At 46.9% G+C, this 13,848-nt stretch overlaps 1 protein-coding gene across 38 annotated transcripts in view; it reads left to right on the top strand.

The window, feature by feature from the left end:
- LOC138491680 (von Willebrand factor A domain-containing protein 5A-like) overlaps positions 1 to 13,848 on the top strand; it is a 925,839-nt gene that overhangs the window by 105,416 nt on the left and 806,575 nt on the right. The gene's annotated exons all lie outside the window — the stretch shown is intronic.

The following is a 13,848-nucleotide window of genomic DNA, read 5'->3' as shown; positions in this document are numbered from 1 at the left end:
ACAACCAACTCGCTGCTGAGACCTCCTGGCCTGAGGAGAAAAAGGCAATCGTGTTCTATCGTGGTCTATGCAACTCCATGAAAGATGCCCTCTCAGTAGTTCCTGCCCTTCCTTCAGGGTTCTCAGATTTGGTGGATCTTGCTTTACAAGTAGACGCAAGGAGATCCGAGAGAAGGGCCGAAACATCCTTCTCTGTACACTCCGGACCTTCCGTATCCACCACCCCTGTTGAACCCATGCAAATAGGAGGTATCCGTAGCCCGATAACCCCATTAGAACGAGAACGCCGGAGAAACGACAATGCCTGTTTCTATTGTGGGTTAAACGGACACTTTGTAAGGGAATGCCCCCGACGTCCCAAGAACAAAACACCGGGTTTTCCGAAGGCTCGCCCATGATACAGGGGGCACCGGCGAGCCTGTCTTCGACCCCCTCCGAACCTGCCTTTGGCCCTATTAGACCGATAGAGGTCCAGGCTCTGTTAAAACCCGCTGGAGAGATCAAACACACAGTCCATATTGTGATCGATTCCGGGGCCACTGGTTGTTTCATCGATATTTCCATGGCCCGTCGCCTCAATCTGCCCTTGGTTAGGAAAGAACATCCGGAACCAGTACATGCTGTAGACGGTACTTCGCTTTCCTCCGGTCCGATTAAGTTCCAAACTGCTCCTATGGAAGTGGTGATCCAAAACATCCATAGAGAAACCCTGGCATTTGATTTGATCAATACACCACTGTTCGGCATAATACTGGGAATACCATGGTTACGACAACATAACCCATTGATCAACTGGGGCAACGGACAGGTCACGTTTGAGTCGGAGGTATGTCAACATTTCTGTCTCATCGACACTGATTCCTTGTCCACTCCTGCCACGATTCTTGGTGCCATGGCTGCCACCCATGTCAACGATAGTGCTTCAGACCCGGTGCCTTCACACACTGTGGGGGCTGTCACAGCCAACATCCCTGCGGCCTATCACGATTTCCACACGGTGTTCGATAAGGCCACTGCTGAGGGTCTCCCCCCTCATAGACCGTACGATTGTCCGATTGACCTGGTCCCAGACGCTCCTGTACCCAGGGGTAGGGTTTATTCATTGTCACGGTCAGAGGAGCAAGCCTTAAGGATTACATACAAAAAGCTCTGGAGTTGGGTCATATACGTCCTTCTTGTTCTCCTGCTGCTAGTCCGATTTTCTTTGTGCCGAAAAAGGAGGGCGATCTCCGTCCATGTGTGGACTACAGACGGTTAAATGCCATTACCATTAAGAACAGGTACCCTCTTCCGCTCATATCCACGCTACTAGACAGGTTGACTAAAGCATCTGTTTTTACCAAGCTGGACCTGAGGGGGGCGTACAATCTGATTCGTATGCGGCTTGGGGATGAGTGGAAGACGGCGTTTTGCTCCCGACAGGGGTTATATGAATACACGGTAATGCCCTTCGGGCTTTGTAATGCCCCTGCCACGTTCCAACGTTTTGTCAACGAAGTGTTCTCAGACATCCTGGACACGTTCGTGGTGGTATATCTGGACGATATTCTGATCTATTCGTCCTCCCTGGAGGAACATGTCGGGCATGTTAGGGAGGTGCTCTCTCGCCTTAAGACCAATGCCTTGTTTGCCAAGCCTGAAAAATGTCTGTTTCATTCCAAGGAAGTGGAGTTTCTGGGTTTTCGCATATCCCCTGGGGGCCTGTCCATGAATTTATCTAAGGTCCATGCCGTCACCGAATGGCCGACTCCTGTTACTCTGAAACAACTCCAATCTTTTCTCGGCTTCGCAAATTTCTATCGGCGATTCATCGCCGGCTTCTCTTCTATTGTTGCTCCACTGACCGCCCTGACCAGCCCCCTTGTCCCGTTCACTTGGACCTCCGCCCATCAGAAGGCTTTTGAGGAACTCAAGGCCAGGTTCGTGTCCGCCCCTGTTTTACAGCATCCTGATCCAGAACTCCCCTACATTCTGGAGGCAGATGCCTCCTCGTTTGCTCTAGGCGCAGTATTGTCTCAACCTTGCCCAACCACGGGTTGTCTACATCCAGTGGCCTTTCACTCACGAAAGTTTTCGGTGGCTGAAGCGCACTATACAGTAACCGAAAAAGAATTGTTGGCCATCAAGGATGCTTTACAAACGTGGCGTCATCACCTCATGGGTGCGAAACATCAGACAGTGGTGTATACAGACCACAAAAACCTACAGGACCTGGCCTCATTAAAATGTGCTAACAGCAGACAGGTGCGCTGGCATTTATTTTTTGCCGCGTTTGATTTTGTGGTCAAACACAGACCAGGTCGCAGTCATGGCAAAGCTGATGCCTTGTCCCGTTCTCCCGGAGGGGAGTCCTTGTCCGTGTACCCCGACACACTGCTAGGAAAGGGCCATGTCATCTGTACTTGTACCCCATCCCCCACCATGCTTATCGACATCAGGCGTTGGGTTTCCCAGAATCCTCAGGCTCTCAACGAATGGGACATTGCTCTTCACGAGGGGTTGCCTTTCATCCACGACAAACTGTTCCTTCCCACGTGTGACGTCCGCAACCAGGCGTTAGCATGGTCACACGATGCTGCTGTAAACGGCCATCCCGGGCAACAGCGTACTCTGGACCTGTTGCAACGCTGGTGCTGGTGGCCTTCCATGAGAAAAGATGTCGAACATTATGTTAACACTTGTTCCATATGTGCCCAATGTAAAACACGCAAAGGACGGCCTTTAGGGCTGCTCTTACCTCTTCCCGTACCTCCCAGACCTTGGCACACCGTCTCGATGGATCTCATCACTGACCTACCCCGCAAACAGGGCTACGACACCATATGGGTTATTGTCGATTCATACACCAAAATGGCCCGCTTTATCCCCTGTACTGGTATACCCTCTGCTCCAACTCTGGCTCGCTTATTCTTCAGATCTGTCTTCTGCCTCTTTGGTTTACCACAGGTCATCATATCAGACCGTGGGTCTCAATTCACGTCCTGTTTCTGGCGCGCGCTCACCAGACTCCTGGGGATCTATGCTCGCTTCTCTTCAGCTTATCACCCCGAGAGTGACGGGCAGACCGAGCGGGTAAACCAGGCTTTGGAGCAGTACTTGCGGTGTTTGTCCCTCCAGTATCAGGACTCATGGGCCAATCTGCTGTATATTGCTGAATTTGTGTATAATAACTCCCGTCATTCGACCACAGGTTTTTCCCCCTTTTATGCTTTATACGGGCAGCACCCACGTGCCCTCCCACTTCCTGATTTCCCCTCTACTACTCCCGCTGCTAATGCCTGTGTTCGGGATCTGGCCGGTGTCCATGCCCAGACCTTGGTCCATCTCCATGAGGCCCAGACAGTTATGAAGACTAAAGCGGACCGCAAACGGGCCGCAGCCCCGGAGTATCGGGTGGGCGATCGGGTGTGGCTTTCGACCAGGCATTTGCGGATCCCTGGCTGTCGCAAGTTGTTGCCTCGTTTTGTGGGCCCTTATAGGATCTCCAGGGTTTTGAATCCTGTGGCCCTCAAGCTTTCGGTTCCCCTTTCTTGGAGGATTCACCCGGTCTTCCATACTTCTCTCTTGAAACCTTACCTGGCTCCTACCCGTGTCCTGGTCCCGCCCGCTCCTGTCTCGGTGGATTCACGGGATGTTTATGAGGTCAGTGCCATCCTTGGGTCCCGTTTCCATCGGGGTCGGCTTCAATACCTGGTGGATTGGCTGGGCTATGGTCCCGAAGATCGCTCTTGGGTTCCCGCCCGGGATGTCCATGCCCCGCTTTTAGTTTCCCGCTTTCACAGGGACAGTCCTGCTAGCCCACGGGGTCGTGGGCCTTTGAGGGGGGATTCTGTCACGCCGCTTCCTAGACCACGGACACACCTCCCCACTCGCCCCTCCTTGCCTACCCATTCCCGCACTCCCCAACACTCGTGCACCGTGCCCCCCACTCACGTCGCACACATCAGGGCACGGCATGGCATGTTTGGGGGAGCGGGTGTTTATCGCCCTTCACAGCGGTGGCAGATCAACTGGAAGCTCCGTCACTTCAGGAACTTACGTCCTTTGCGGAGACCGGCGCTTCCCAGCGCTTTACGGATCACGTGACTTTGGTTGCCTAGCAGCAATGCAACGCTTTCGGGTCACATCACACGTGACTATACGTGCGTCCCTTCCGAGGATAAAAGGAGTCGGTGAACCGAAGGCGTTGCTTCACAGCTGTTTAGTTTCGGATCACGTGACTTCTCTCTTTGTTCAAGGACCTGCTCTGATTCTGACCTCGGCTTGCTCCACGGACTCCTCTTGCTTAACCCTTCAAGTACTTTTGGATTTGCCTGTTACCGACTCACGCCTGCTCCACGGACTCCTCTTGCTTAACCCTTCAAGTACTTTTGGATTTGCCTGTTACCGACTCACGCCTGCTCCACGGACTCCTCTTGCTTAACCCTTCAAGTACTTTTGGATTTGCCTGTTACCGACTCACGCCTGCTCCACGGATTCCTCTTGCTTAAGCACTTCATTGGCTAGGACCTCGGTCCTACAAATAGGTGGTTGCCTGTTCTACCCTACAGCACGTTTCCAGCCTAAGCTAGGAGACCCACGCCTTGACCCAAGTTCTCACAGGTATTCTGGTAGCTTTGGGGTTTATGTACATGAAGGTATTAGGGCCCTGTTTCATTGCTTAACCACTGTATCTTGCTTTGCAGCGCTCAAGGGGTTCTTCCGGCTGTTCCCGCGTCCTGGCTTTCCGGACTTCCACCTGTGGCCTTAATATTCACACTGACCATATAACAAAATCGGTCAGGGTGTTTCTTGGGGACAGAGGGGTTGTCCATACTCTACACGACCAACGAACTTCGTAACAACAATGCAGCCTTGTTGGTTTTGATTGAACCTTCATTTGGTGACCCCGAGACGTGATTCCTCAGCCCCTGTACATGCAGCGATATCCAGGTGGCCTCTCCGGAAGGGCTGTGCCCACCTTCAGTGACCAGTTCCCCAAAACGCGTGTGCAGTAGAGGTGGTCCTTAAGGGTGCCAGCTTTGTAGAAACCTGGCTGCTCGTTGGAGCCTGGTATGGCCCCAGGGAGAGGCCTAGACCTGTTGTGGATTCCCCGCGAACGGAAGCTGTCGGAAGAACGTCAACACATGAGTATAGATTGCAAGGAATAACAATGTTTGGGTTGGGGTAAGGAGCAGTATGAAAGAGGTGAACACGCGATGCCTGATAGTGGATGGATAATGTGGATTTTTGATTTTTGACATTTTTATGGCCATTTTTTATTCACTTCAATTTCTAAGTTACATGCATAATATAGAAGCGGAAGGAAAGGGAACCTATTCGAGCATGGATAGAACCTGGCAGCCACAGTGCACTGTCCCGACCAGTGCTGGAAAATAAGATTAAGGAGAAATTAGGAGCCCTGTATAATTAGAGGGCTCGGGAAAGTAGTGGTTTTTGTTTTAGCTTGTTATTTTAGTTTGTTATGTTCAGTGTATTTTTTCACATGTGCAGAGGAGGCGCAATCAAGGGATTTCTATCTATCAGCACATAACGGCAACGAAGACTCCTCCTCCCTCATCCCACTGTATCAGGAGCCAGCAGTGGTTCCTGTTTGTGAGGTGACATATTGGAATTACAAAAGAGACAACTCTTTTACAGCTAGACTGTATTGTGGGGACTTATAATTTGTATTCAGGAGGAAATAATTTTGAATAAAAAAAAATAATTATAATCTATATTTCAGAGTGTCAGAAAACAATTCATACAAATGGTCAGGTTATGCAAAGTGTGGTTCGTTTCTGAGTTAATTTATATTGGTAGGTATCTATTGGCAGCACTGGTAAACTGCATTTATTTCTTGCTCTCCCAGAGAGAACACTTCTTTGGAGTTTGTTGTGGGTGTGCACAATTTAGAGAACATCTGAAGGGCTTTGAGAAGGCACTACACCAAGTTATTAAGTGTGCTGAGTCCTAACACATTTTAGCGGAATTTTGAAGACAGGTCCTTTTAACTAGTTTTCCAAATGGTTGATGGAAAGTGTATATCAGGTGGGACTTCACAATCATAAGTAACTATACACGAGTGCTGTGTATTATATTGTCTTCTAGGAGATTGGGTACCTTTGCACAGCTTTATCTTACTGCATACTATTTTCACTGAGGTGCGGGGTGGGCGCATTATTATCTTTCTTGTTGTTTGCTGTACCAACGTCCTGCAGAATTTAGAACCACCCCCGAAACATCGCCAGTACAATGGGCGGATTGGAAAGACCTTTTTAAATTTAGTTTCGTAGCTTCGAGGTTCGAGCGATTTTCTGATGAAAGGAAATTCTCTACTCTCATGTGTTGTGTGGGGGCTGAGGCAGGGAGAGATAAAAAAAAAACTGCTGGATGGGGATGGTGCGAATGGGGATGGTGACGGTTTGTATGACAAGGCAATGTAGAAATTGGAGGTTCAGTATGGTAAACAGGTAAATGTTATGTTAGAAAGGTATACGTTCTTTTCGAGGAAGCAAGGAATTGGTGAATCAGTGGATGCGTTTATGGCTGACTTAAGAGGGTTATTGGCTTTGTGTGAATTCACGGGGTGGAGGATGAATACATCCATGATAAACTAATGATGTACACATCTAATCCCAAAATCCAATAACGGTTATGGCAGGCGAAGAACCCCCCATTACAGGAAGCTTTAACAATAGTGAAGGGTATGCAACTCACAATCAAATGTTGGAAGGAGGTAAATGCAATTTTTTTTAAGGAAAGTGAGAATGTTGTGAAGGACTGTGAGGGAATAAAGGAATCTGTTAGCGAGGCGGAGAATGTGTGTGCAATAAAAAGGTTTAATAGAATAGGGGGTGGTCAAAATGCATAGCAGATTAGCCGAAATGCACATTGCCCCAGATGTGGGTTTGGGAAGCATGCTCTGAACCCTAAAGAGTGCCCATCAATATGAGGGAAATGCAGAAAGTGCAGCAGACTGCCAGATTTTGCAAATCCAACAGTAGCGTGGCGGAGGGTGAGGCTGGTGAAAAGTGTGTGTTAGAGAAAAAGAATGAGTGGTCTAACAAATGTGTACATATTGTGGGGGAGGTGAGAGAAGATGAAGGAGAATACACCCAAACGGAGGTGTAGATTGTGGTGGCTGGGTGCCCTGTGAAGGCATTAGCAGATTCAGGATCGCCGTACACAATCATTTTAGATGCAAAATACAAGGATATCTGGGGTGGCAAAGGTCACACGGTGCATACGTCTGACATACGGTCCAAACCGTATGGTGGTAACAACATTGATATACAAGGTTTTGTTTGGTGCAATGTTGCATATGGCCCTACACATCCATGCTAAGGTGTATGTTGCCACAAAAGGGCTTTGTTTATTGGGGTGGAAGCACCAGGTAAAGCTCGGATTGGAATTACACCCCGGAAAAGAAATACAAGTAAGGCTGATTGATAAGGACAACTCAGAGAAAGTCAGTAGGTAGGGAGGAGGTTTGGCAAGGTGTTCCGCAAAGGGATTGATAACTTGCAAGGATATTGCCACAAAATTCAGTTGGTGGAGGGTGCCTGGCCATGTGAAGATAAGGTGAGAAATCTGCCATTTGGGATTAGGGAAAAAGTGAGGTTGGAGTTGCAGTGTTTGTGCCAACAGGGGGTTATTGAACTAATCAAATGCAGCGAATGGTTATTTCCCATTGTTGTTACCCAGCGTCCTGATGGAAGGATTAGGTTTTGCGTTGATTTAAGAGACTTAAATCGCAATATGTTGGTCAAAAGACAACCTTTACCCAAAGTTAATGAAATGCTGTCAACTATGGAGGAGGCAGAGTGGTTTTCTACTATGGAGATGTCGGCAGCCTACCACCAGGTGGATTTGCACCAAACATCAAGAGCACTCACTGCTTTTATCACGCCCATGGGTGCGTACCAGTTGAAGGGACTACCTTTTGGCTTGGCATCACCGTCTGCTGCCTTTCTGAAAATTATGGAAGATCTGTTAAGGGATATTCCTGGCATAGGATGCTTCCAGGATGATATTGTGTGGGAGGAAGGACTGAATTGGAGCATGATCTGAGAGTGAATGAGGTCTTGAAAAGGCTTGAAGTGGCAGAAAGGACTGTTAAGAGGGACAAATGCCAGTTTAAGGTACACAAAGTATCATTCTTGGGTCACAGCCTGTCTGCAAGTAGCCTAGAAACTCACCTAGAGATGGTTGATGTCATATTAGAGATTAGAGATCCAGCAAACAAGGACAAGTTGAAGTTGTTCCTAGGTCTGATAGAATTTTATGGCAAGTTTGTGGAGAATTTTTCAGCCCAAGTGTGCCGTATTAAGGGATTTGTTGAAAGTAAGGGCAGAATTTGTGTGGGGAGAGAAAGAAGAGACGGTTTTTAGGAAAATGAAGGAGGAAGTGGCCAATGTTCCTACACTACTAGGTTTTATCCCTCAGCAGAAACCACTATTACTGTGGATGCTTGTAATCGTTGCCTGGTTGCGGTTCTAAGTCAGTACAGGAAGGGCATGGAAGTACTGGTAACATTTGCATCGCAGGCATTTACTGCTATTGAATCCAGGTATTCTACCATTGAGAGGGAGAGTTTGGCATGTTATTGGGCTTAAAACTACTTCCTACGGTTGGGGTATTCTGTATGTTATCAAAAGCGACCTCAAGCCCTTGGTGCATTTGTTTACAACAAGGGGTTCAGGTCTAGCCAGGCCTAGGATTGCCAAATGGTTATCGGCCCTGCAGGGTTTCAACTTTCAGGTCAGATTTGTTCTGGGGCATTGTAATTATGTTGCAGATTGCTTTTCAAGGTCCCCTAAAATGAGTCCGGTGGAAGTAGAGGCAGTGAGTGATTAGTAGATTGCGCAGATGGTTGATACCGGGACAGGGCATTTTACAAAGAGATCTGATTGGAAGGTATTGATAATGATTGTGAGTTGAAGGAAGTCTTGTCCAGGACTGAACGGGATTGGCGGTATGGAGAGGAGGTAAATTCACCTTTCTATAAGATCGGGATGACCTGAGCAGTTCCAGGTGGGGTTTGGCTAGAGTTGAAAGGTTAGGTCCCCCTACAACACTTCAGAGAGAGATGGTTAAGTATGCGCATGAAGGGCATCTTGGCACCAAGCGTAGGTTAAGAGCAAAGTTTTGGTGTACCTGCATGGATGACATGGTGGACGAGGAAGTGGGTGTTTGCCTTCCTTGTGGTGCGAGTGATAAATCGCTAAAAACCCAGAAGATGGAGATTGGGAATGTGGAGGTAACAGAGCATGCATGGGAGAAAGTTACTATCAACTTCATGGGACCCATGACTGTGTTAGGACAGGAACATAGATTTGCCATTGTTATCATTGATTATGCATCAAGGTGGAGTTTGTGGAAAACATTTCCACTAAATTCGTTATTCACTTTATGGAAAGGTTGTTTGCTAGAGAGGGATATCCCAAGGTTGTGATTTCCGATAATGGTGTTCAATTAGTGTCAAGGGAGATGCAGGAATACCTGGAAGGGAATGGCATTGAAAATCACTGCACTGCCTTATATAATCCCAAGGCTAATGGGCTAGTTGAACGTACCAATGGCATTATTAAGGAAACTATTCAGTTGGTGTTTGCCAATGGCTTTGATTGGAGCATATGTATACAGGAAAAGATGAGGGCGTTCAGAGACACACCACACGTATTGACTGGTGTTACTCCATTTGAGAAGATAAGTGGCTGAAAAATTCGCTCAGATATATACCCTCACTGGCTAGTCGCGGGCAAACAGTGTGCTAATGAGCAGATTTATGTGGATGAGAGCAGGGTATAGGTAGGTGATGTGGTACGAGTAAAGAAGCCTTTTGGTGTGCCAAAATGGTGTTCCTGTTATTTTGATCCCATTGAAGTAGTGGGAGTCGGGAAAAGACAAGTTGTGACCAGTGATGGCAGAAGATGGAGTAAAGATCGTGTTGCCATTGTGCGTCATCCTCACGTGATGGAGAGTGATTCTGTGCAGGGGAGCAGTGATGGATTTAGAGAGATGGAGGATGAGTGGTACAAGGGAGATGATGACAGTGACAACCGCATGAGGTAGAGTGTCGGGGTGCTTTCCTCACCACATGTCATTGATTCTGGTGAGTTTTGCGATAACTTACAGGAAGGGGCACATGGTGGACATGAAGAGATATTGGAACATCCTGATATGGGAAAGTGTGATGAGGGCACCACTGGTCGGTTGAGAAGGAGACTAGTGAAATTCAATGATTATGTAATTTAAGCGTTTTTCTGTGTTTTTATCATCTCTGCACCACACGTTCTTTTTACCAATTATTGTACTTATCACTTTTTGTGACTGCATTTTATTCACCACCATTCCCATGTAATCTCATTTTTGTTCATACCTGCTATATGTAAGAGGAAACATATGTTGTATCTGCTTTGCTTCACACGCACGCGATCGCACTTCAGCAATCCACATAGAATGCCAATACGTGCGCATCGCTAATATCAAGTGACAGTTGGGGCCAACGGCTCATAACAATCCCCTGGCTTTCTTGGTGACAGGACCAGCATGGGGTCTTTATATTAATAAAGCTTGTGTTGCTTACCTTCCCCTCGCTGTGATCTATCTGTTATTATCCTTCTTGTTGACAGGATGCGCATGGGATCTTTGTATTAATAAAGAATGTGCTGCTTACCTTACCATCGGTGTGTTCCATCTGTTATTAGATGGCAAGGTGAGTTAGCTGGCGCGAAGGAGACAAGCCGGTCTGTGCCAGTCTGGCCGGGCTATAAAGCCCACTGCAGCCTCCCTCTTCCTCAAGTTTATTTTATTTTAGGAGCGCCGCATTTTATACCGCCGCATTACGCTTTTTAAACCTTTTAACTTTAATCTCATAGGAATTTGTTGCTATTAGTTTTATTTTGCTTAATATAGAAATTGTACTTACTAGATTACGTGTTAACTGTAAATTGCTTTCTGGCACCTGATTCAACAACAGCACGATTTAAACAGGGCTCAGCTTCCCTGCTCGTACTGACTGGGAAGTAAGATACACTTCCCAGCAGTCTTGTAATCTCTGCTGCTACTTCTCCTTAAACCCAGCGCGAACGCGCCGGCGCGACAGAGACAAGTATCCCCCTACATCGAAGAAAGAAATCTCGATGTTTGTACTATTACTGAAACGTGGGGCTCGGCTGCTGCTGGCTCCTCACTCCATTTAGCCATTCCAGACGGATACTGCATGCTTAGACAGGACAGAGAGTCAGGGAGAGGGGGAGGTGTAGCCTATATTTTGAGAAAATCCCTATCAGCTTGGAAGATTCAGGGATATCTTATGGAAGGAATGGAATTCCTGCACATAAAAATTGGGATGAATACTAAAACTACTGTCAATTTTATTTTGATCTACCGCCCACCCTCATGTGCAGGTAACCTTTCTCTGGCACTCTCTAGTTTTCTCCTCCCACTATTGAAACCTAACACCCGCTTTATAGTGCTGGGCGATTTCAATCACTGGCTGGAACACACAGATGATCATATCGCTTCTGAATTAGCGCAATATTTCAATGACATGGGCGTTATACAAATGGTCCAAGCACCTACCCATAACTTGGGTCATACCTTGGATTGGGTATTGACCATCAATAGTCCATATCATGATGTGAGGGTAGATACTTGCCCGTGGTCAGACCATGGTTTTGTCCACTTCTCGATTACAGTCCCTTTCACTTCTAAAGTTAAGTTGTGCCACTCTGAAGCGACTTCATATCGCAATACTAAATCTTTGACTAAGGAAAGAATAGAAGCCCTGACATCTCAGGTTCGACCGATCCTGGAGACGGATGACACAGGCGATATAGCCAAGAAAATCAAGTCCGCCCTGAATCTGGTGGTTAACTCCCTTGCGCCTCTTAAAAACAAAAAAAACCTGCAGAAACCAAAAGAACCAATTTATAGTTCTCTCCTGAACGCAAAACCCTTAAAGCTGCCTCTCTTAAGCTTTTTTATGTCTGGAAAGTTAGTCAGCATTATCTGACTATAAAAAAGCATCCAACACTTACAAAACAGCCATTTTGGAATCTAAGAAATCACATCTGGATGTCAGAATCTCACATGCAACATCTAGCGCCAAGGAATTGTTTAAAATCCTTAAAGAACAAGAGGCAGTTGCAGAGCCTGTAGCATTTATTATTATCAAAAATGATGATTGGTGCGCTGATTTCCAGAATGCCATGTCAAAGAAACTTGATGGAATTCGGGAAGGCATAGCTATAAAAAAGAATGCATCCGACACACATGGCACCCACAATGTTGGCCATACATTTACTAGGAACCCGGATATCCCTATTTTTGACTTTTCTCCCATCTCGGAGGAGGAATTATCATCCATTATCACCAAACTTAAAGCTACTAACTGCACAGGTGACCCCTGTGCCTCTACTATTATTAAAGCCTGCCCTCCTTCATTGGTACAGCCCATATGTAAATTTGTTAACTCCTCTCTCCTCAATGGTGTTGTTCCAGATGAGTTGAAGCAAGCATGGGTCACACCCCTCTTAAAAAAAAACAAATTTGGATCAGACTGCCCCCACCAATCACAGGCCGATAACCAATACCCCTTTCCTTCTGAAGATTTTGGATAGATTTGCGTACATTCAAATTGCTCAACATCTTAATTCGTACCCTATCCTTAACCCCTTTCAATCAGGATTCAGACAAGGTTTTGGTACTGAGACTTCATTACTCGACCTTAAATACCAACTCCTACAGAGATTGGAGAACCAGCAGATCTCACTTTTAATATCCTTAGATCAATCGGCAGCGTTCGACCTTGTCGATCATTCCATCCTAGCGGACAGGTTCATGTCGGTAGCGAATTGCTCACAGGCCGCTACCAAATGGCTTCTCTTCTTTTTATCTAACAGATCTAGTAGGGTGTGTGCCAACGAGGCGAAGGCACCGGCTATTCAGGTACGCTTTGGAGTCCCGCAAGGAGCCAGTCTTTCACCTTGCATCTATAATATCTTCATGGCTCCCTTCTTTGCTCATCTCGCTCAAGAGGGTGTACTCTTTTCTAACTACGCAGATGACACACAATATGTCATCCCCCTCATGGGTCAGCACAACCGGGACGAGAGTGAACTCAATCGCACATTCTCCATTATTGAAAAATGGATGATGCTAAATAACCTAGCACTTAATCGCAGTAAGACCGAACTCATGGTGGTGGGATCAGAGGGCATCTTAGCCAAACTTGATTCAGCCTGTAAGCATTTTCAGCTGGGGGAAGTTCAAACCCCCACCCTCCCCAAAGTAAAGATCTTGGGAGTGGTCCTGGATCAGTCGCTTAATATGAAGCCCTACGTAGCTGGTACAGTGGCATCTGCCACTTACTATATCAAACTACTGGCCCATCTGAGACCATTCATTTCTAATAGAATGCCAAATCTATTGTCAGGGCGATTGTAGGAGCCAAGCTTGATTATTGCTGCAGTCTGCTGGCAGGCTCTAGCAAAGCTACCATTAATCATCTTCAGGTGGTTCAGAATGGTGCGGTTCGAGTCGTAGTTGGCCTCTCTTATAGGGCCCATGTTTCGGAAGCACGTCGAGCCCTTCATTGGGTCCCAGTGGAGGCTCGGATATCTTTCAGACTATGCCACCCTACTTACAAAGGTACATAGTAAAAAAAAACATGCCTTAGAAATCTCCACTCTAACAATCAAAATCTTTTCTGCCAGCCAAGAATTAAAACCAAAAACGCGCGACTGGGTGCCTTTGCGTTCATGGCCCTGGCATCTTGGAATGCTCTGCCCAGCCACTTGAGAAGCTCTCCAGTTTTGATTATTTTCAAAAAGGGTCTTAAAACTTTTCTCTTTAATTAAC

Source organism: Ambystoma mexicanum, chromosome 10 (genome assembly GCF_040938575.1).
Source record: "Ambystoma mexicanum isolate Mex_15411 chromosome 10, UKY_AmexF1_1, whole genome shotgun sequence".
In the NCBI taxonomy this organism is placed as follows: Eukaryota; Metazoa; Chordata; class Amphibia; order Caudata; family Ambystomatidae; genus Ambystoma; species Ambystoma mexicanum.
The sequence above is the reverse complement of the archived record's forward strand: the minus strand, read 5'-3'. Positions and strand labels throughout refer to the sequence as shown.